The sequence below is a fragment of the Anser cygnoides genome, chromosome 16 (assembly GCF_040182565.1).
Source record: "Anser cygnoides isolate HZ-2024a breed goose chromosome 16, Taihu_goose_T2T_genome, whole genome shotgun sequence".
NCBI lineage: Eukaryota > Metazoa > Chordata > Aves > Anseriformes > Anatidae > Anser > Anser cygnoides.
In genome coordinates this window covers 16,172,898-16,194,575 of record NC_089888.1, presented here as the reverse complement: position 1 = coordinate 16,194,575, position 21,678 = coordinate 16,172,898, and the positions used below count along the sequence as shown (strand labels likewise).

Here is a 21,678-nt window from a genome sequence, read left to right as displayed (position 1 = left end):
GGTGCCATGTCGCCATAGGACTTGCTTTTCAAGGCCCAGGATAGTGTTCCGGGCGGTGGCATGGGGCACAGGATATGTTTCCAGCCATCCGGTGGTTGCTTCCACCATTGTAAGTACGTGGCGCTTGCCGTTGCGGGTTTGAGGGAGTGTGATGTAATCAATCTGCCAGGCCTCTCCATATTTATATTTCAGCCATCGTCCTCCATACCAAAGAGGTTTTGACCGTTTGGCTTGCTTGATTGCAGCACATGTTTCACAGTCATGAATAACCTGTGCTATAGTGTCCATGGTCAGGTCCACCCCTCGATCACGAGCCCATCTGTAGGTTGCATCTCTACCTTGATGGCCTGAGGTGTCATGGGCCCATCGGGCTATAAATAATTCACCTTTATGTTGCCAGTCCAGGTCCACCTGAGCCACTTCAATCTTAGCAGCCTGATCCACCTGCTGGTTGTTTTGGTGTTCTTCAGTAGCCCGATTCTTGGGCACATGAGCATCTACATGGCGTACCTTTACAACCAGGTTCTCTACCCGGGCAGCAATATCTTGCCACAATGCCGCAGCCCAGATGGGCTTGCCCCTGCACTGCCAGTTGTTCTGCTTCCATTGCTGTAACCACCCCCACAGGGCATTTGCTACCATCCATGAATCAGTATAGAGATAGAGAACTGGCCACTTTTCTCGTTCAGCAATATCTAAAGCCAGCTGAATGGCTTTTACTTCTGCAAACTGACTCGATTCACCTTCTCCCTCAGCAGCTTCTGCAACTCGTCGTGTAGGACTCCATACAGCAGCTTTCCATCTCCGATGCTTTCCCACAATACGACAGGACCCGTCAGTGAACAAGGCATATTTCTTCTCATTTTCCGGTAGCTTGTTGTACAGGGGGGCTTCTTCAGCACGAACCACCTCCTCCTCTGATGATATCCCAAAGTATTTGCCTTCTGGCCAATCCATAATCACCTCCAAGATTCCTGGGCGACTGGGGTTTCCTATTCGAGCCCGCTGAGTAATCAGTGCAACCCACTTGCTCCATGTAGCATCAGTTGCATGATGCGTAGAGGGGACCCTTCCTTTGAACATCCAGCCTAGTACCGGCAGTCGGGGTGCCAGGAGGAGCTGCGCTTCAGTACCGACCACTTCCGAAGCAGATCGAACTCCTTCATATGCTGCCAATATCTCCTTTTCAGTTGGAGTATAGCGGGCTTCAGATCCTCTGTATCCCCGACTCCAAAACCCCAGGGGTCGACCTTGAGTTTCCCCAGGTTCTTTCTGCCAGAGGCTCCAGGTGGGACCATTCTCTCCGGCTGCGGTGTAGAGCACATTCTTTACATCTGGTCCTGTTCGGACTGGCCCGAGGGCTACTGCATGAACTATTTCCTGCTTAATTTGTTCAAAGGCTTGTCGTTGCTCAGGGCCCCATTCAAAAGCATTCTTCTTACGGGTTACTTGGTAGAGCGGGTTTACAATCAGACTGTAATTTGGAATATGCATTCTCCAAAACCCCACGACACCTAGGAAAGTTTGTGTTTCTTTTTTGCTAGTTGGTGGAGACATAGCTGTTATCTTGTTGATCACATCCATTGGGATTTGACGACGTCCATCTTGCCATTTAATTCCTAAAAACTGGATCTCTCGTGCAGGTCCTTTAACTTTATTCTGTTTTATGGCAAAACCGGCCTTCAGAAGGATTTGGACTATTTTCTTCCCTTTCTCGAAAACTTCTTCTGCAGTGTCACCACACACAATGATGTCATCGATGTACTGCAGGTGTTCAGGAGCTTCCCCCTGCTCCAGCGCAGACTGGATCAGTCCATGGCAAATGGTAGGGCTGTGTTTCCACCCCTGGGGCAGCCGATTCCAAGTATATTGGACTCCCCTCCAAGTGAAAGCAAACTGTGGCCTGCACTGTGCTGCTAGAGGGATGGAGAAAAATGCATTAGCGATATCAATTGTGGCATACCACTTGGCTGCCTTTGATTCCAGTTCATACTGGAGTTCTAGCATGTCCGGCACTGCAGCACTCAGTGGTGGCGTGACTTCGTTCAGGCCACGATAGTCCACTGTTAGTCTCCACTCACCATTAGACTTTCGCACTGGCCATATGGGACTATTAAAAGGTGAATGAGTCTTGCTGATCACTCCTTGGCTCTCCAGTTGATGAATTAGCGTATGGATGGGACTCAGGGAGTCTCGGTTGGTGCGATATTGCCGCCGGTGCACAGTTGTGGTAGCGATCGGCACTTGCTGTTCTTCAACCCTCAGCAACCCCACAACAGAAGGGTCCTCTGAGAGACCAGGCAAGGTAGACAACTGTTTAATGTCCTCTGTCTCCAAAGCAGCTATGCCAAAAGCCCAGCGGAACCCTTTTGGGTCCTTGAAATATCCTCTTCTAAGATAGTCTATGCCAAGGATGCACGGAGCATCCGGGCCAGTCACAATACGGTGCTTTTGCCACTCATTACCGGTTAGACTTACTTCAGCCTCCAATACAGTTAACTGCTGGGATCCCCCCGTCACACCATAAATACAGATGGGCTCTGGCCCTTTATAGCTTGATGGCATTAGAGTACATTGTGCACCGGTGTCTACCAAAGCCTTATACTTCTGTGCGTCTGACGTGCCAGGCCATCGAATCCACACAGTCCAATAAACTCGATTGTCCCTTTCCTCCCCCTGGCTGGAGGCAGGGCCCCTCTAGTCCTGGTCAGAATCTTCATTTCTGTGTTTAAAGGACTGCCTGCTGGAAGTTGGAGCAGCAAACCTTTCAGAGAACTCCTTTTTCCCAATTGTTTTCCTTTGCAATTCACGTACCCGTGCCTCTAGGGTCGCAGTAGATTTTCCATCCCATTTTCTCATGTCCTCTCCATGGTCACGTAGGTAAAACCACAGGGTGGCGCGGTGTGTGTGCCCACCATATTGTCTTCCTTGCATAGATGAACGTTTACCCCTAATAGCTGAGACACTGGTTTGTACAGGTGGGGAGGAAAATAATCTCTCTTCAAGTTGGTGGATCTTTTCAGAAAGTTTCTCCAAAGCATTCTCTTTTAGCTGGTGGACACTGGTTCGTTCAGGTGAAGGGGAAGATAATCTTTCTTCAAGTTGGTGGATCTTTTCAGAAAGTTTCTCTAAAGCATTCTCTTTTAGCTGGTGGACACTGGTTCGTTCAGGTGGAGGGGAAGATAAATTCTCTTTAAGTTGGTGGACATCTTCAGAGAGTTTCTCCACAGCTGAGACACAGGCCTTTAGGGAAGAGGAGAGATTTCCTTCGTACTGCCGGAGTATTTTAGTCACTTCATTCACTGTGGGATTCTCCTCCGTTTTCCAGGCTAGTATTGCCAATGAGTTGGCATATGATGATGGGGCACTCTGTACAAACTTCCGCCACATGGGTAGTGTACACCGGACTGCATCTGGATCTGCGGATGTTTGTGCGTCGTCTAGGTCCTTATAAATTACTTCCCGTACGGCCAATTCCCTCAGGTACTGAATTCCCTTCTCCATGGTGGTCCATTTGCTTGGTAAACATACAAGTTCTTCCTTGAAGGGATACCTTTCCTTCACAGCTGACAGGAGACGCCTCCAGAGGCTGCGAGATTGTGCTCCATCTCCAATTGCTTTGTCAATGCATGCGTCCCTAGCAAGGGATCCCAGCCGCCTGGCTTCCTTGCCCTCCAATTCCACATAATTGGCTCCCGTGTCCCAGCACCGGAGCAGCCAGGTGACAAGCTGCTCGCCTATACAGCGACCAAAATCTTTTCGCACATCTCGTAGCTCACGCTGGTATAGAGTCCGGGTAATTACTGTTGATTTTTCGACATCCTCATCCTCATCTTCAGTCTTCTGCACCTTTGATGGCCGGTGTAGAGTCCGGGTAGTTACTGTTGATTTTCCGACATCCTCATCCTCATCTTCAGTCTCCTGCACCTTTGATGGCTGGTATGGAGTCCGGGTAGTTACTGTTGATTTTTCGCCATCCTCATCCTCATCTTCAGTCTCCTGCACCTTTGATGGCCCAGCCTCGTCTTCACTACGCCCAGACTTAGCAGAAGACTGTCTGCGTTTTAAACGACCTGAGCCTCTATACCATTTTTTCACCTTGTCTACAGGGGCAACTTGCACTGCTACAGCTCGTTTCTCTGACCCAGCCACAGGAGTGGGAGCAGCTGCACGAGCTGGGGCAGCTGCAGGAGCTGGAGCGGCTGCAGGGGCTGGAGCTGGAGTGGCTGCAGGGGCTGGAGCTGGAGCAGCTGCAGGAGCTGGAGCTGGAGCAGCTGCAGGAGCTGGAGCTGGAGCGGCTGCAGGAGCTGGAGCTGGAGTAGCTGCAGGAGCTGGAACTGGAACGGCTGCAGGAGCTGGAGCTGGAGCGGCTGCAGGAGCTGGAGCTGGAGTAGCTGCAGGAGCTGGAACTGGAACGGCTGCAGGAGCTGGAGCGGCTGCAGGAGCTGGAGCTGGAGTGGCTGCAGGGGCTGGAGCTGGAGCAGCTGCAGGAGCTGGAGCGGCTGCAGGAGCTGGAGCTGGAGTAGCTGCAGGAGCTGGAACTGGAACGGCTGCAGGAGCTGGAGCTGGAGTAGCTGCAGGAGCTGGAACTGGAACGGCTGCAGGAGCTGGAACTGGAGCAGCTGCAGGAGCTGGAGCGGCTGCAGGAGCTGGAACTGGAACGGCTGCAGGAGCTGGAGCTGGAGCGGCTGCAGGAGCTGGAGCTGGAGTAGCTGCAGGAGCTGGAACTGGAACGGCTGCAGGAGCTGGAACTGGAACGGCTGCAGGAGCTGGAACTGGAGCAGCTGCAGGAACTGGAGCGGCTGCAGGAGCTGGAACTGGAACGGCTGCAGGAGCTGGAGCTGGAGCGGCTGCAGGAGCTGGAGCTGGAGCAGCTGCAGGAGCTGGAGCGGCTGCAGGAGCTGGAACTGGAACGGCTGCAGGAGCTGGAGCTGGAGCGGCTGCAGGAGCTGCAGCTGGAGTAGCTGCAGGAGCTGGAGCTGGAGCGGCTGCAGGAGCTGGAGCTAGGTTGCTAGTAGCATCAATTGCAGCTCGATAGGCACAAGCCAGACCCCAGCACGCTACAGTGATTTGTGTCACTTTGGAACTGCCAGAGTCATGACACCTTTTTTTCAAGCATTCTGCCAGCTTTTTAGGATTTTGCAGTTGTTCAGGGGTGAATGTCCAAAACACTGGAGGTGACCACTGCTCTAGAAACCTGCCCATATCCTCCCACACTCCCTGCCACTCGCAACTACCCCGCCTCAAGACAGATCTCCGGATGAGATTCCTGAGTAGTTGTTTAACCCTCCACAAAATCTGAAGCGCATTCAGGAGACATAACAACAAGAGCAGGCTGGTCTGAGTATCCCAAGGATATTCAACATCTCGGAGAACCACCGTAACTAGCTCGGGGCATAAGAGGGTGGTGGTGAAGGAGAAAGGGAGAGTGAACAGGTAGGGAAACATGTCTTCCCCTGTCCCCTTCACAGATTGGCTCCCTAACGAAAACAGGCAATAGGTGTAATTGCTAATAGTTTCCGAGATATGGGTTCCAAAGTATAGAGTCGACGTCAGTGCTGAGTACAAATACCAGGTTAAAGTCGTGACCAGATATTTCATCATTTCATAAGCCATTGCTACACCGCACAGTACCATAACAATCTTAAACCAGGGCCCGGAAAGGATAAACAGTGCAACAGGGAGCACATACAGAAAGTAACGCACCATAAAACTCAATTTGGAATACAGGTACAGCAGACTGGAGATTAAGGCAATCAACATCGTGACTAGCAACTATTAAGCAGGTCCAATACTTATACCAATTTTAGTTTAACACACTCTGGTCAGATTTGTCGATATCTCAACCCTTCGGGCCCCACGTTGGGCGCCAAAAGGACTGTTGTGGTTTAACCCGGCTGGCAGCTAAACACCACACAGCCGTTCGCTCACCCTCCCCCCTCCCTCTCTGGGATGGGGGAGAGAAACGGGAAAGTGAAGCCTGTGAGTTGAGATAAAGACAGTTTATTAAGACAGGAAAATAATAATAACAATAATAATAATAATAGTGATAATGGTAATAGTATTAACAATAATAATGTGTAAGAAAACAAGTGATGCACAATGCAATTGCTCACCACCCGCTGACCGATGCCCAGCCTATTCCCGAGCAGCCGGCCCCCCCACCCCGGCCAGCCACCCCTATATATTGTTTAGCATGACGTCAGATGGTATGGAATACCCCTTTGGCCAGTTTGGGTCAGCTGTCCTGGGTCTGTCCCCTCCCAGCTCCTGCTGCACCCCCAGCCTGCTCGCTGGCAGGACAGAGCAAGAAGCCGAAAAGTCCTTGGCCTGGTGTAAACACTGCTCTGCAACAATTAAAACATCAGCATGTTATCAGCGCTCTTCTCATCCTAATCCAAAACATAGCACCCTACCAGCTACTATGAGCTACTTAACTCTGTCCTAACTGGAACCAGGACACTGCAGCAGGGAGGTTGCTTGCTGTGGGCCTGTGCCTTCAGCCATGGGGATGGTGGAGGCTGCTCAGAGTCCAAGGGGGCAGAAATATGGGACAAAGACAGGTTTGTGTCACCAGCCTAGACTTCTTTCACCAGCTCAGCCAAGTGCTTTCTAGTTCAGCATGGGCATCCCCCGGGAGGATGCTCCTCTTGTCCCAATGTATTTGTAGGGTCGAGGCCAGAGACCCTGTGTCCCCACTAGAGCCTTGCTGAGGACCTGGTGACCTCTCTGTATTGTGCAGCCCGTGGGACTGGGTCCTGTGAGGAAAGCTGCCACTGGCCACGGCCAGAAGGGAGGAGAACTTAGCAGGCCCTTGGGCATCACAGACCACCATGGGCACAGTAAAAGGGTGGCCAGTGCCTACTGCCTTCCTGGGGCCAGCACTGCCGAGCGGGCCATCTCCAGGCCAGGTTCAGGCCCCCTTTGCCTATAGGGCAGCTGGGGAGGTGGTGGTGCACTGCTGTACCAGCCCTGCATGGTTGGGATCCCTGGCTCAGAGACCCTGGGTGGGTTAAGTGCTCCCAGCATCATCCTCTCCATGGGACATCCCTGGGCAACCCGATGGCCCTGGCTGGGGTCAGGCTCTGGTCTGGTCCCCAAGCGCAGCCACAGTTAATATCGGTAGTACCACCACAAGCCTGTCACTGGGGCTTCAGCTGGGAATCCTCCATGGAAGATCCCACCTTAATCTAGCAATATTGGTCCAGGCTTTTCTTGTTAACTTCTACCAGACTTCCAGATGCTGCTGGTCAGTGTGTCCAGCAGCAAGGACTGTCCTTCTGCGCCTTCATGGGGGTTCAGAGCAGGGGTGTGGGGTGAACCGCACAGCTCCAGGTAGGTTTTGGGTCGGTTGTTCAGTGCTGGGGCTCAATTCAAAGAAGTCCCCCAGGGGCTTAGACCATTTAGGAGTAGCCATGTGCTCCAGAACAGGAGCAGTATGAGACGGAGGCACCTGGAGAGAGCAACAAGCAGGGCCTTCCTAGTTGTGGGAGGCTGGAGAGGGCCATGGCTTCCGACACCATGGCACTGCCAGACTGCCAGATTGTTTGTGCTTCCCCTAAGATGTGTGTTCCCCAAGCCACTGCCCTCCCAGAGATGGTCCACATGGGTGGTCAAACAGGGTCTGTCCTTGCCGAGGCCCTGGTGTGCTGGTTGTGGGACATGTGCAGTAGTGGGACATGGCAGGGGCTGACGAACAGCTGTGATGCATGGTCCTTCTGCAGCCCCCTCATCCTCGGTCCTTCACTGAGCGTGAGCCATGAACGTAGGCTTTGAGCCTCACCTCCTCAGGAGCATGTATGCACATTTGCAGGCACCTGCCTGCAGGACAGCAGTGTGCAGGGGAAAGCTGTTTGCTGCCTGTCTGGTGGGAGAAAGCAAAACACAGTGACAGGCAGATCTTCCAGGGCTCCTCGAAGTCAGCGTGGAGAGCCTGGCATTATTCAAGGGGAAAGTACCTTTTTAGTCATCATCTTCTCGGTTGCCCATGCATGCCTCCTGCACAGCTTCCCACTGGCTGTGGGCAGGACCTGGCAGCATGCACCCTGCCCACCCCGTACGCCAGGTTGAGCATGAAGAGGCTGAGGTGGGCCTTAGCTGAGATACTGCTGAAGCAGCCAGGACAAGGGTAGATTAATTTGAAATAAATCCCCTTCCTTCTCCCCCAAAATGGTTGGGATCTCCTCCTGGGTGCTCTGCACAAGCACCTCTGGTGCCTGCTGTCCCACCGATGGTGAGCAGTGTGATTGTGGCTTTTGGGAAGATGTGTGAGATCTGTCTCATTCAGGGAGGGTTGGAACACCTGGGATCTGCTTCCAACCAGTGAACTGCCTCTGGGTGAATTTCTGGCATGTATGCTGGCGTATTTGGAAGGAGATGGGAAACATGAATCATGCATTCAAACCCATGAGCACCTTGCCAACATCCAGACCTCCATCCAGACTGTTTAGGAACAAATGTGGCTTCAGCAGAGGTTTTGCAAGCTGTTCATCCCTCCCCACGTGCTGATCCCAGGTCTAGGGCCCCTTTTTACTCTCCCTGGCAAGTCCTTGCAGCACAGCTCCCACAGCAATGTCACTCAGCCCTGAAGGTTTTATATCATTGCATTTTGGGGAAAAGTTTTCATGGGCTCCTTTCATTTAGAAGACTTTCCAGGAAGATACTGTAAGTAACCATGGGTGTGCTAATTGCCTTGAAGGCACTGGAGGAACCCTCTGCTCCTTGTGACCCACATCCCTACAAGAACTCCCCTGCTTCTCTGCATCAGCAAGCAAGGGGGTTGTGCCCACCTCCCAGCCAACTTCAGCCCAAGCACAGAGCAGACACCTGGGGACCCCGATAAAGAAAGTGTTTTTCTTTCTTCACCCATCCCGAAGCCTTTGTGTATGAAGTTGAGTCCCAAATGCACCTTAAAATCACAAGCATTCGCTGACATTATGTTTAAAGTTGAAAGAGGTTCAAAAAAGGGCTGTAAGCCTACGTGGCTCATAAGAACGTGCCTGGCAGTGGGAGTCTGAAGAACTTATGTTCATTGAGTTTCTTCAGAAGAATGCTCAGAAATGCAAGTGGGGGCTGTTAGGCATCATGGAGGGGGGAGGGCTGTGCATGAGACAGCTCTTTAATCACAGAATCACAGAATCATCTAGGTTGGAAGAGACCTCCAAGATCACCCAGTCCAACCTCTGACCTAACACTAACAAGTCAACCACTAAACCATATTGCTAAGCTCTACATCTAAATGTCTTTTAAAGACCTCCAGGGATGGTGACTCCACCACTTCCCTGGGCAGCCCATTCCAATGCCTAACAACCCTTTTGGTAAAGTTCTTCCTAATATCCAACCTAAACCTCCCCTGGTGCAACTTTAGCCCATCCCCTCTCGTCCTGTCACCGGGCACATGGGAGAATAGACCAACCCCCACCTCGCTACAGCCTCCTTTAAGGTACCTATAGAGCGTGATAAGGTCACCCCTGAGCCTCCTCTTCTCCAGGCTGAACAACCCCAGCTCCCTCAGCCGCTCCCCGTAAGACTTGTTCTCCAGATCCCTCACCAGCTTCGTTGCAGGGAAGGTCTCTGCAAGGTCTGTAAGAAGGTCTCTTCATTCCAAAGAAGGTCTCTGGACTCGCTGGAGCACCTCGATGTCCTTCGTGTAGTGAGGGGCCCAAAACTGAACACAGTACTCGAGGTGCGGCCTCACCAGAGCCGAGTACAGGGGGACAATCACTTCCCTAGTCCTGCTGGCCACACTGCTTCTTATACAGGCCAGGATGCTGTTGGCCTTCTTGGCCACCTGAGCACACTGCTGGCTCATATTCAGCTGACTATCCACCAATACTCCCAGGTCCTTCTCTGCCAGGCAGCTTTCCAACCACTCATCTCCCAGCCTGTAGCGCTGCTTGGGGTTGTTGTGCCCCAGGTGCAGGACCCCGCAATTGGCCTTGTTGAACTTCATACAGTTGGCCTCAGCCCATCGCTCCAGCCTATCCAGATCCTCCTGCAGAGCCTTCCTTCCCTCGAGCACATCGACACACGCACCTAACTTGGTGTCATCTGCAAACTTACTGAGGGTGCACTCGATCCCCTGATCCAGATCATTGATAAAGCTATTAAAGAGAACTGGCCCCAGTACTGAGCCCTGGGGGACTCCACTAGTGACCAGCCTCCAACTGGATTTAACTGCATTAACCATGACTCTTTGGGCCCGGCTACCCAGCCAGTTTCTAACCCAACAAAGCGTACACCAGTCCAAGCCACAAGCAGCCAGTTTCTTGAGGAGAATGCTGTGGGAAACGGTGTCAAAAGCCTTACTGAATTCAAGGTAGACCACATCCACGGCCTTTCCCTCATCCACTAAGCATGTCACTTTGTCATAGAAGGAGATCAGGTTCGTCAAGCAGGACCTGCCTTTCATAAACCCATGCTGACTGGGCCTGATCGCCTGGTTGCCCTGCAAGTGCCGCGTGATGACACTCAAGATAATCTGCTCCATGAGCTTCCCTGGCACTGAGGTCAAACTGACAGGCCTATAGTTTCCCAGGTCTACCTTCTTGCCCTTCTTGTAGATGGGCGTCACATTTGCTAGCTGCCGGTTGACTGGGACCTCCCCTGACAACCAGGACTGCCGATAAATGATGGAAAGCGGCTTGGCCAGCTCCTCCGTCAGTTCTCTCAGTACCCTTGGGTGGATCCCATCCGGCCCCATCGACTTGCGTACATCCAAGTGCTGTAGCAGGTCACCAACCATTTCCTCATGGATTGTGAGGGCCACAATCTGCTCCCCATCCCCTTGCACCAGCTCAGGGTACTGGGTACCCAGAGAACAAGTGGTTTTGCCTCTAAAGACTGAGGCAAAGAAGGCATTAAGCACCTCAGCCTTTTCCTCATCTCTCGTCACTAAGTTCCCCCTGCATCCAGTAAAGGATGGAGACTCTCCTTAGTCCTCCTTTTCATGTTAATGTATTTATAAAAACATTTTCTGTTATCTTTAACAGCAGTAGCCTGATTGAGCTCCAGATGAGCTTTGGCCTTTCTAATTTTGTCCCTACACATCCTTACAACATCCTTATAATCCTGAGTGGCCTGCCCTCTTTTCCAAAGATCATAAACCCTCTTTTTTTTTTCCTAAGCTCTAGCCACAACTCTGTACAGCCAGGCCAGTCTTCTTCCACGCCAGCTCGTCTTTGAGCACGTGGGGACAGACCTCTCCCGAGCCTTTAAGATTTCCTTCTTGAGGAGTGCCCAGCCTTCCTGGACTCCTCTGCCCTTCAGGACTGCCTCCCAAGGGACTCTGCCAATCAGACACATGTGAAGAAAAATTTAGTGGCTAGAAATTGAAAGCACTCAAATTATGTCTGAGATGCACTCAAATCATGGCTGATTCATACAGCAGAGGTCATTAAGTTCCTTAGGGCGGTGGTCAGCTCCCCACCATGCCTCAGCTGGCTGTCCTTTCCATGGACATCTGCTCAGCCATCAGCCCCAGGCTGCACAGGAGGCTATGGGGCTAGTTCTTCAGGCTTCACTGGGTGAGGCACCAGCCTGGATGATTATAACAGTCCCATGTGATGTGGTTCTTTTTCCACCCAAGGAGGACCTTGGATCACTTTTGACCCTCTTGTTTTCTGACTTTCCAGCTTTTAGGTTTCACTTTTCTTTTTCTTTGGTACCCACATATGTTAGAAACAGAGATTTGCACAAAGTCATCTGGGTCCAAGGGCAGGGACACTAGGGCTTGTAACTGGTAATATGAAACCCAGAACAGATAGATTTTTTTTATTTTTTTTTATGTCCCTGTGATTCTTAATAGAAATATTCACACAGTTCACACAGTCTCAAAATGTTTGCATTAGTAAGTAATAGATTGTGAAGCATTAGGTACAAAGTCAAATTCTTGGGCAGAAATCACATTTTCTACTGGGGCAGTCCTCCAAGTCAGTACTCCTACTGCAACGCAGTGATTAATAGTGCACCCTCCACTGTGGCCCCCAGAGCAGAGCGACTCAGCATAGACCCAGCTTTAAAGAGCACCCGTCCAGCTAGGGCAGCTGGGTGATGCAGGAGCCATGTGAGAGGAGAAGATGCTTTGTAGTGGGTGCTGCCACATCAACTGAATCTTTCCTGCCTCAGAGCACCGATGTTGGCAGAATGGTGGTTGTGTTAAGGGAGTAAACACCAGCATGTTTGTGCTCCACAGTTTCTGCTTTGTTCTTCATCTTTTTCTGCTTTTTCTCTCCTTGGTGCCTAGGGTTTCTGCTGGGTGGGTCTCAGCTGTGGCTCTCAGTGGGCAGGCTGTGTCAGGCTCATTTTGCTCAACCCCTGCCATTCTCAAGCTGGCAGTTAATTAAGTTGTCAGAACCATCTATTTAACCAGAGCATGTCAGACACATGCCAGGGTCTCCCCTCAGGAGAACTGATTATTTCCTGGCAGCATCAGGATGGAAAGACACAGGATATCCCACCGTTCTGCTGATCTTATGATGTTCAGGGTAAATCCTCAGCCTCACTGGGCTCCTATCAGGATGGAACTGATGCTCTCCAGGGACTCATGACCCAGGATTGCATCCGGCTGGTCTTTGCTGAAAGCCCACTGAAGGAATGAGAGTCTTCCACAAGGCTCTTGCCAGCATAGGGAAGCACATGCATAGAGGGCCAAGGCTGCAACTGGGAGCAGAACCTGTCCAGCCCTTCCTCCTTCCCCTTACAGCCCATGGGAAAGAAGTAATCGGTTGTCAATATTGTCACTCTTTTCACCGGTGTCTCCTAAGCCCACCACTGACTCGCTTTGGACCCCATCTGTGCCACAGGTCTGCTGAGATGGACACACCAAAAGTGCTTTCCTGGTTACTTTGCGGTTGGTAGCTCTGTCTCATGGCAAGAGGCAAGCCACATCCTGCCCTCGTGCCCAGGTTCCCTGCCTGGAAAGTGGGCAAATATGCCTTCCCTTCCTCCCTGAGCCCCAGAGGTGCCGCAGTTCTTCCCACTGAAATCCTCTTACCCCTCCAAGTTGGAATGTGTTACAACTATTAGGCAGGTTATGAATCTCTTCTGATTAAATTTTAAAAACACATTTCCTGTCCCTTTTGTTCTTAGTTGTCAAGGACGTGCATAACTACCCGAAGTTATGCTCAACTATCTGAAGATCGGCATGCCTTGACTGCATTTTGCCACTAGATCTTGTTACTTGGGAAGCAAGATGAAGGCAGTGGGAGGGCTGTGTATCCCCAAAGACTCCAGGGCTCCAGACACATAGGGATACAAGGTTTGATCTAAGTTATCTGGTGATATCTCAGTCCCAGAGACTTCTTCAGGCTTTGGGTCCCACTCAAACAACCTGGAGGAAGATGGCACAGATGGCCCTGCATGAATACCACGAGCTGCATGTGTTTTCTTTGGATGGAAACATTGGCCTGAAGCTCCTGGAAGCTCACCAGTGGGTTCTCCACACCCAAAAGGTGTGCAGGGCAGAAAGTACCTAGGAGCACAGTGCCAGGAGTTGTGCTCCCTCTCCAGCAGGGCTGACTGCTTCTGCAAGCCCCCCTCAGCCCTCAGGCACCCCGTGCCTCACAGCAGGCACAACTTTGCCAAGGGGGAAGGAGATGAGGAGCACACGGAGTGTCTCACTGCTCCCAGCTGGCAGCTGGCTCCCTGAGAGCCACAAAGGGCCTTTTTATGGCCTGCATAAACAAGTGAGAGGCATGAAAGGTTGTTACCGCAGAGCATTACTTCTAGCAGCAGCTCAGGCGAGGATTCTCAAAATAACCTCTTCCCAAAACCACATGCTCTTCTTTCCATGCTGCTGGGTTTTATGGATTAAAAGCTTTCGGTGTGCTCAGCTCCTCCACTGGCCCCCGCAGCCCAGGAGCTGGTCACAGGCATGGCTTGACAACTGCAAGGCAGATCTGGCAGTGAACCAGATCACACTTGTGCGTGCTTGTGCGTGTGCACGTGTATGCACATGGGTATGTGTTCACCTCCTGTTGCAAGTGGGCAGGAACACAATCACACTGACTTTTGCTACATCCTTGTGTTTGCAGATCTGATGACGAACACTGCAATGATTATTAATAACCAGAGGTGTGCTTCCCTGACACTGATATTGCAAGGACTAATTAATAGTTTGCTCTGTGCCTGGAAGGAGTGCTAACACTGCTTCCAACAGGGAAAGCAATCATGATGAGACAGGAGTTAATAAAAATCACGTAACAGCAAGGAATGTAGAAATAGAGTCAGGGGTCACTGCTGAAGTATGTCCTGACCCTTTTTGGTTTCCATCCCATAAAGCCAGGCCACACTCACTGCAGATTTTAGTTGTAATGGGAAAACTTGCCGGAAAAATTTAAAAAAGATAAAAATACAAGTTCTCAAAGAGATCTAGTAAGAGCCCGGTGACCAAATCTGTCCTACCATTGAAAGATCAAACATCTGCAAGGCCTTTCCTTTTATGTCAGTCCTCATTTATTTGTACTGGCATTAGTATTTTCTTATGTTGTTGTTTCAGGCCAATTCTGCCCGACAATGGGACTGTGGCCAGGAGATCTCACTTCAGCTGCGAAAGCATGGGTCCCAGGTGGTCCAAGCGGTGAGCAGTGCTTGCAGGCTCCTCCATCACCTCGCCACTGCAGGAGGCTCAGGGATTTCCCTTGTGCACAGCTGAGCAACAAAGGTCTCCATGTCCAACATGGTGCAGGTGGACAGACAGTTCCCTCGGGCTGTGTAGTGGATCATGGATATTTAAAAATATATATATTAAATAATACATTAAAAAAAATGATATTTAAAATAAATGGATATTTAAAACAACTTTTCTAATGGAAACCTAACTTTCTGGGAAATTTATTTGATTTTTGAAGAAACAACTGAGTAAGTATTGGCTGCTTTGAATTTCCGTGGGATTGTTGTTGTTCCCGTTAAGCTCCCAAAAACCTTGTAAAGTTCTCGCTTCCTCAGTGCTTTCTGGGAAACAAAGTACAAAAGCTTATTTGTCTGTTATTGAATAATCAGAAGAGGATCCATCATACGACAGGGTGATCAGTATTTTGCAAATTAAGCTCTTTTCCTCATTTCAGTGGGCAGAGGGCTGTATGGCCAAGTATGCACATAAATTGCATTTTCCATGTCTTCGGCACTGCTGAGGAGTTTCAGTTTTAGCTGAAACTGTTATTTTAGCTGAAACTGAGGAGTTTTAACTTCCTAGTAAGTGGAAGACAGCTCAGGCTCGGCCATTTGTACCAGTGCTGGAAGGGATTCCTCACTGGAGGAATTTGTTTTGCATGTTCCTGTTCTGGCTCCTTGGCTTCACAGGAGGAATACTGCCATGCTAGGTACTAGAAAACTATCAAGAATATCTGTATGTATGTGGTCACCCACTGTTTGTTTTTGACCCAAATTCACTTTTAACATTTAAATTTCTTTTCAGAGGATGACAGAATCTGACCCATCAAACAGAAAGTGTCATTTTTCCATCGGATGAACTGAAAGATGAAAACAGACAGTAACAGCCTTCAAGACTGTGCACAGATCTACAACAGTGCATATTTTAGCAACAATACCGTGCAACCTTTTTCCTGTAAAAGTTCCCTACAAAACCAGCACAGCACGACAGGCGAGTGACGCCCCTTGCGACTGCACCGCAGCTGCTGCAGCAGCAAGGGGTGGCACCCATTCAGCAGCACCTGGCAGCACAGCACTGTGGTAGAGGCCTGAAGGTGAAAACTATGTCTGCAAGGGGAATCTGAGCAGCCAGATGAAATGCCATTTATTTGTAAATGAAAGCCCTCCCTCAAGCTTGGCCCTGACACAGTGCCTTTTTTTTTTTTTTTTCCAAGAGGTTCCTGCTATTTACCCAACTTTCCAGCTGGGCTTCGCTGCGGCACAAAGAGGCAGGACCTGCCTGGGTTTGCACAGTGAGTCAACAGCTCAGCGGGGGATTAGAGCCCACAGTCCTTCTGGCAGTGCTGCCTTGGCTCTAACCACCGGACCATGCAGCCTCGTTTTGTTACTGGTGCTCTCTGCTGCTATGTGGTTTGTCAGGAAAAAGCCTTGATGTGGCTTATAAAGGGGCACTTCATAAAGCAGTAGAAGAAGCCAGACTTGTTCCAGTTCCTTGTCCTGGTGAGGGTGCTGAGGGCTGGGTCAGACCAGTCAGACCTACCTTTCCCGGGGTCGCTGGCAGAAGAGGGAAATCCAGGGACACCATACAGTGCTCGGAGCCCTGCGTGACCCGGCCGTAGCCCAGCACAGCACACACTTGCTGGCCCTGGGCATCAGGACAGGATTAGCCAGGAAGGGCGAAGCCCGGCTGCATGCTAAGCTGTGCCTGACACCCCACGTCTGTCCTCCACCCTCAGCACCTGCTGCGCAGACAGGGCCGCTTCAGTTTTGGCCTCCACAAAGGTTTCGTGGATGTCTACAGCGGAGCCTGGTGCTGGGGGTGCACGCGGGGGTGGAGAGCAACTGCACCCCTTAGAGCGGGCTGCTGGCCCTGGCGCACTCAAAATCTCGAAGCCAGACAACCACAGAGAGCTCACCGGCAACCGACTGAGGGGGGCTGCTGCGGCAAGCCCCGCACGAAGGCCGCCCGCAGAGCTCCGGGCCGCCAGCAGCGGCTGGGCTGTGCCAGGCACCGCCACACGCTGCGGGACGGTCACCCTGCCTGGGCGCCGCGCGGCTCGCCTCAAACCTGGCCCCGGGGAGGCCGATCTCCTCCGTGACCGGGGACGCCTCGGTACGGGGCTGCAGCTCCCCGCGGGGGGGGCTCCGGGAGGCTCCGTGGGGACCGGGACCTGGGGCGGGGCGGCGGGGCTGCGGCGGCCGAGCCAGGCGGGGCGAAGAGAAGCGCGCAGGGCCCTGCGGCGCCTGCCCGGGGCTCACCCGGGACGAGCCTGCAAGCGGCGGCGGCGCCCCCCCCCCCACACTGGGCCGGCGGCTGCTCCGTTCGGGGCGGCGGCACTCCCGGGCCGGGCCGGGCCGAGCCGAGCCGAGCCAGGGGCGGCTCCCCGCAGGCGGGGCTGTGGGCGGGCAGGCGGCGCGGCTCGGGGCCGGTCCCCCACTCCGCAGCGCCGCCGCGGCCCGCCCCGCGCTGCGCTCCCGCCGCACGGCGGGCAGGCGGCAGGCGGCGGCCGCTGCGGCGTGGGGCCGCGCCCCGGAGGAGGAGGCGGCGGCGGCGGCGGAGCGGGCCCAGGTGAGCGCCCGCGCGGGCCCGGGGGCGCGGGGCCGGGGCCGGGGCCGGGGCCGGGCCGCCCGGTGGCCCCAGGTGCGCTGCCTGCAGAGCGGCGGGAGCCGGCGGGAGCGAGCTGCCGGCGGCGAGCGGGAAGGGGCGAAGCCCCGCCGGGCCGCCCCCTGCCGCGGGGAAGCGCCCGCGGTCTGCCAGCCCAGCCTCCCGGTGCCGGCTGCCGGCACCGCGCCGCGCCTCCCTGCCCGGCCCCGGGGGAGCCGAGCCGGGGCGGTGCCGCGCTGCCCGCCCGCAGCGGAGCGGGACGGGTGCGGGGAGGCGGCGGCGCGGGTCGGATCCCGGCCCTGCACCGGGGCGAGCCGGCCCCGGGACCCGCCCGGAGCTGCGGGTTGCTGTAACAGCGTTTGGCCGCGGGGCTTTGATTTCAGGGAGACAATTTACATTAGAGGGAGAATGTGCAGAGAGCCAGGAACAACTTGGAATGGGTCCTCGCATATTTCTGCGGTTATTTTTGGAGTATCGTCATATGGCAAGAGGTGGGCTCTGGAGGTATCCTTGAGCTCAGCATTTTCTCCATACGCTGGTTACCCGGGAGATTGTGTTAGGGGACCCGTGCGGCCCTCTTCTCTGTCAGTGTTTTCTGTTTAAAATGCTATTTCCATTGCTGCTTCTGCGGTGGTATTGTTTCCCTCCTGCACGCCCAGCCCTCCTTTCACAGCGTGTTGTGGTAGGGACCCTTCTGCGGACAAACAAAGGTCTGGGTATGTGCACCTGAATATTTGCAGCAATGCTGCAGGAGCAGGCGGTGGAAAAGCTGCCTTTGATTTAGCTGTTGATGGTGTGAGGTGACTCCTGATCTGCCCCCTCCCACCCCCCGCTGAAATGCCCTGAGAGGTGTGGCTTTTCCAGCTACCTAGGGAGGCATCAGCCTCTGCCTGCACTTAGCTGTCATTTTCCCTCATATTCTCACACTGGACTTGTTCAAAGAGGCTTTTGCATCCAAACAGCTCGAGACGTGGGAAGCCTTTTGTTACCGAGGTCTGCTTCTTGGGGCTGCCTGGCAGACCTCTGGCTCCTTTGCAGCCCTCTGGAGGACTGCATGTGCCTCTCGTCCCTTTGACTCAAGCTGTCACAGCTATGCAGGCTGTGGAACTGTCCTTGTGGCCTTCAGCAGCGTGCCCATGTTGTCTTCAAGCACATTTGGAGCTGAGGGAAGGCTGGATTTGGGTGGTGATCCTGACAAGTCAATTGCTCTTTAATTGTATGTTTTGGCTTCTGGTTTGCCAGGCACGGAGCCTGTGCGGGTCTCCCCAGGGGGCCCAGAGCCATGCTCTCCGTGAGGACCCCCAGCCTGGCAGGAGAGGTAGGGTGTGTTCTTTGAGCTGTGTCAGACCCTTGTTATTGTAGCATATGGCAGGTATACAATTGCCCTCTTTCGTCCAAATCATCCCCTTCTTATGCAAGGGCAATCCCCAAATTTGGTGAACCGGCAGCATGTAGCCATCCCCTGGGGGCGTGAGCTGCCTCCCCTGCTTGCAGCCACTGCTGTGAGCAGAGCATTCACATCTCTTCACAATCATTGTGCCGTGTTTATTGCTTTAACAGCAACTTCAGATGGCGATGGAGTCATTAAACCAGACACTGTTGTAAATAGCAGAGCCCTGGTTGTGACCGCAGGGGTTCAGGGTGTCTTGGGAGGGTGTGATGCTGCTCTGGGTTAGCTGCAGAGCCTGCGTGTTTGCACTGACGGTAGGCTGGCTCTGCATGAAGGTTTTTCCCCACCATTTTGGTTAAGTGTTGATGTTGTAGCTAGAACTATCCAGCATTTTTATTTCTACTGATTTTTGAGACATCAGCCTTTTCCAAAACTGTCAGGAGAGATGTTTTGTTTTGTACAAAGCTTCAAAAAAAAAAAAAAAAGTCTGGGGTTTTATTTCTGTGCAAAAAGCATGACTGTAGAAGAGAGCCTGCACTCCTGGTGCACAAGGTTTTGGTACCTTTTCTGTCTAGTGCAGGCAAAGAGCTTAGTGGGTCCTGTTTCCTGGGCTGCTATCATCGTCACCATGACATATGACAGCCTTGCAGGGCAAGTGTCTTCTGGCATGCTGTTCATGGGAAGCCAGGAGAGGTGGCCAGGTTGGCTGAAGAAGGCCTTGGTGTCACTGCATTGTAGAATGGGGAAAATTGTCAAAATCAATTTTCTTCCCCAAGGCGGCTGAGTTCCCTTTTAAGCTCTGGCTGATGACCTTGGTCCTGGTGAGGAGGTGAATCTCTCCTTGATTTACGGAATAACCTCTCCTGCTTTCTGCTTGCAGCACCAAGCCCTTGTCCTGTATATAAACGAAGTGTCTCTGTGTTGCCTACACTCCTTGCTCTAGCGCTGCTGAAGAGTTTTGCATAACTAAAAGGGGGTTACATGGACAGAGAGACCAGTCAGGTGCCTGGCTAGTTTTGTTTTTAGAAAAATATTTCCTGTAGATAATTAAGATTTCTAAGTTAGGAAGTTGTGGAGAATGGCCTGGGGGTTAAAGTACAGGAGGTGGGCTTGGCTGTTCCCAGGCTCGCTCTGGGTTTCCTGCCTGGTCTCACAGGCATCACTTGAGTGTCCTTTGCCTTAATTTCATTCAGCTATGAAATGATGATAATTCCCTGCTGCCTTGGGCACAGTGATATGCTGCCTGAGCGACAGCTGGGATGCTGATGGGGAAGCGTGTGTGAGGAGATGGGTTGAGCATGGGCTTAGGCTTGGTGGCAGATCTGTGTGGGTGTCTGGAAGGCCTGTGTTTAGCTATGTAGTAGACTTTCATGCGGTGCCTGTCACTTGAAGGTCTGAGCCTATTCTGAAGTCTGAAGCTCTGTTTTGAGCATAGATACAAAAAAAGAAACACGGAATGGCGGAGATTCCCAGGCCTGGTGGCTGGAAGCTCCTGCGCAGGAAGACTTGTACGGTTATAGATATGTTACTCTCACACGGCATCTAAAAATGTGCTTGTGCTGAGGCTGTGACAGTGACGGCTGCGTGGCTTATTGTTCTCATTAGAGCAGTCAGGTGGCTGTGAGTCAGCAGGTTTGGGTTTGTCACAACCGTGGCGATTGTGCCAGAAGACCTGGGAGGTTCGGCAGCCAAGAGCAGTGTGGGCTCTTCCTCCACCTGGGCGCGCGGGGGTTTGAGCCTGGATTTGGGCTCACTGTTGGCTTGTGCTCTCCTCTGAGCATGGAAGAAGTTACGGCGGTAGTGGGAGTCTGAGAGCTGTCTGCCTTGGGACCTCCTTCCTGGCGGTATGGATTTGCCTGCCTTGGGCCATTGTTCTGTTGTTCTGCCTTGGGCCGCCCTGTTCTTCAGGGCGGCAGCCTGCCGAACGAGCAGGTTTTCTCATGGTTATCATGTTGCCTGGATTACAGGAGACAGGAACGGTGGTGGGAAGAGAGAGTCCTTGGTGGGGACGTGGCGCAGTATTTCCTTGTGGTTCCAGACCCGTCTTTCCTCTCAGCCCTTGAGTGGAAGCTTGTGGTTTGTCCAAGGCCTCAGTGAGTGTGAGAGGGAAGAGAAGGTTTGGGTGCCTGTGTCTGCCGCCGTGGAAGCGGCAGCTGCGTTCTGCAGCAGCTCTCCTGTCTACGTGGTGTGTCTTTGGTGCAAAGCAGGATGTTCAGCCCAGGCCCGTGGATGTCCCTCATCTGGGATGATAGTTGTTCCATCCACCCTTCCTTTCTCCAAGGAGGTGAACTGTTTGGGGGTGCATGGGGGCATCCAAAACAGGAGGTGTTTGGGTGAGCTTTCCTGCGGCTGGGACAGAAGCCAAGGTTTGCTCTCCTTGTGCTGGACAGGGGAATGTAGGACTATATGGAAAGGGGGGGTCATCTTAGAGCCCTGTTTGGTGATTTGGTACAAATACTTCACGTCTGTTTGTCTCAGTACACAGCTGAGGGTGCTTTGAATTGAAGCTGAGAATTATGTAGTACCCTGCTTATAGTGTATGCATGTACATGTGCATAGTCATGCACACATCACAGGCTTACTGTCTGGGAGGAAGGGAGTGATGGACAGAGCCTGAAACACAGAAAATAATGGTCTGGAAGGGGAGGGGATTTCCTTCCATCTTATGCTGATGGTCTGTGATTTGTCCTCCATAGGGGGGAAAAAAACAAAACAAAACAAAAAAAAACCTCCACTACTAGCTGTCCTGTGGGCTTGACAGTGTCTCAGGATGGGTCTGCCCCGTGTGGGAGCAGCTGGGTCTGGGCGAGCAGCATCCTGGGGCTGGTGTGATCACAGAGCGGAGAGGAGACTGGGCTGGCCCCATTGTGCTCAAAACACGAGACAAATGAGGCTGAAGCTGCAGATCTGCTGTTCCCAGCAGGTCAGCAGTTTTATTTGGGTACTTGGCCTCTGTAGAGATGAAATGTGGTGTCACTTTAATATCTGATCCATTTCCCTTTCAGAAGCCAGCCCTCTCCCCATCAGCTGTAATCGGACCCCATGGTAGTCTTGTTGGGCTTCGTTTTGCCTT

The 21,678-nt window shown here is 52.6% G+C and overlaps 1 protein-coding gene across 15 annotated transcripts in view; it reads left to right on the top strand.

Annotated features, from left to right (window-relative positions):
- The first annotated feature begins 16,961 nt into the window (after nt 1-16,961).
- EPB41L1 (erythrocyte membrane protein band 4.1 like 1) overlaps nt 16,962-21,678 on the top strand; it is an 80,399-nt gene continuing 75,682 nt past the window's right edge. For 8 of the 15 annotated variants that reach the window (XM_066978576.1, XM_066978579.1, XM_066978581.1 and 5 more), the window contains exon 1: nt 16,962-17,179. The gene's annotated coding sequence lies outside the window, so the exon portion shown is untranslated. The remainder of the gene's footprint in view (nt 17,180-21,678) is intronic. The other 7 variants (XM_066978585.1, XM_066978586.1, XM_066978591.1 and 4 more) reach the window with 5 other exon arrangements.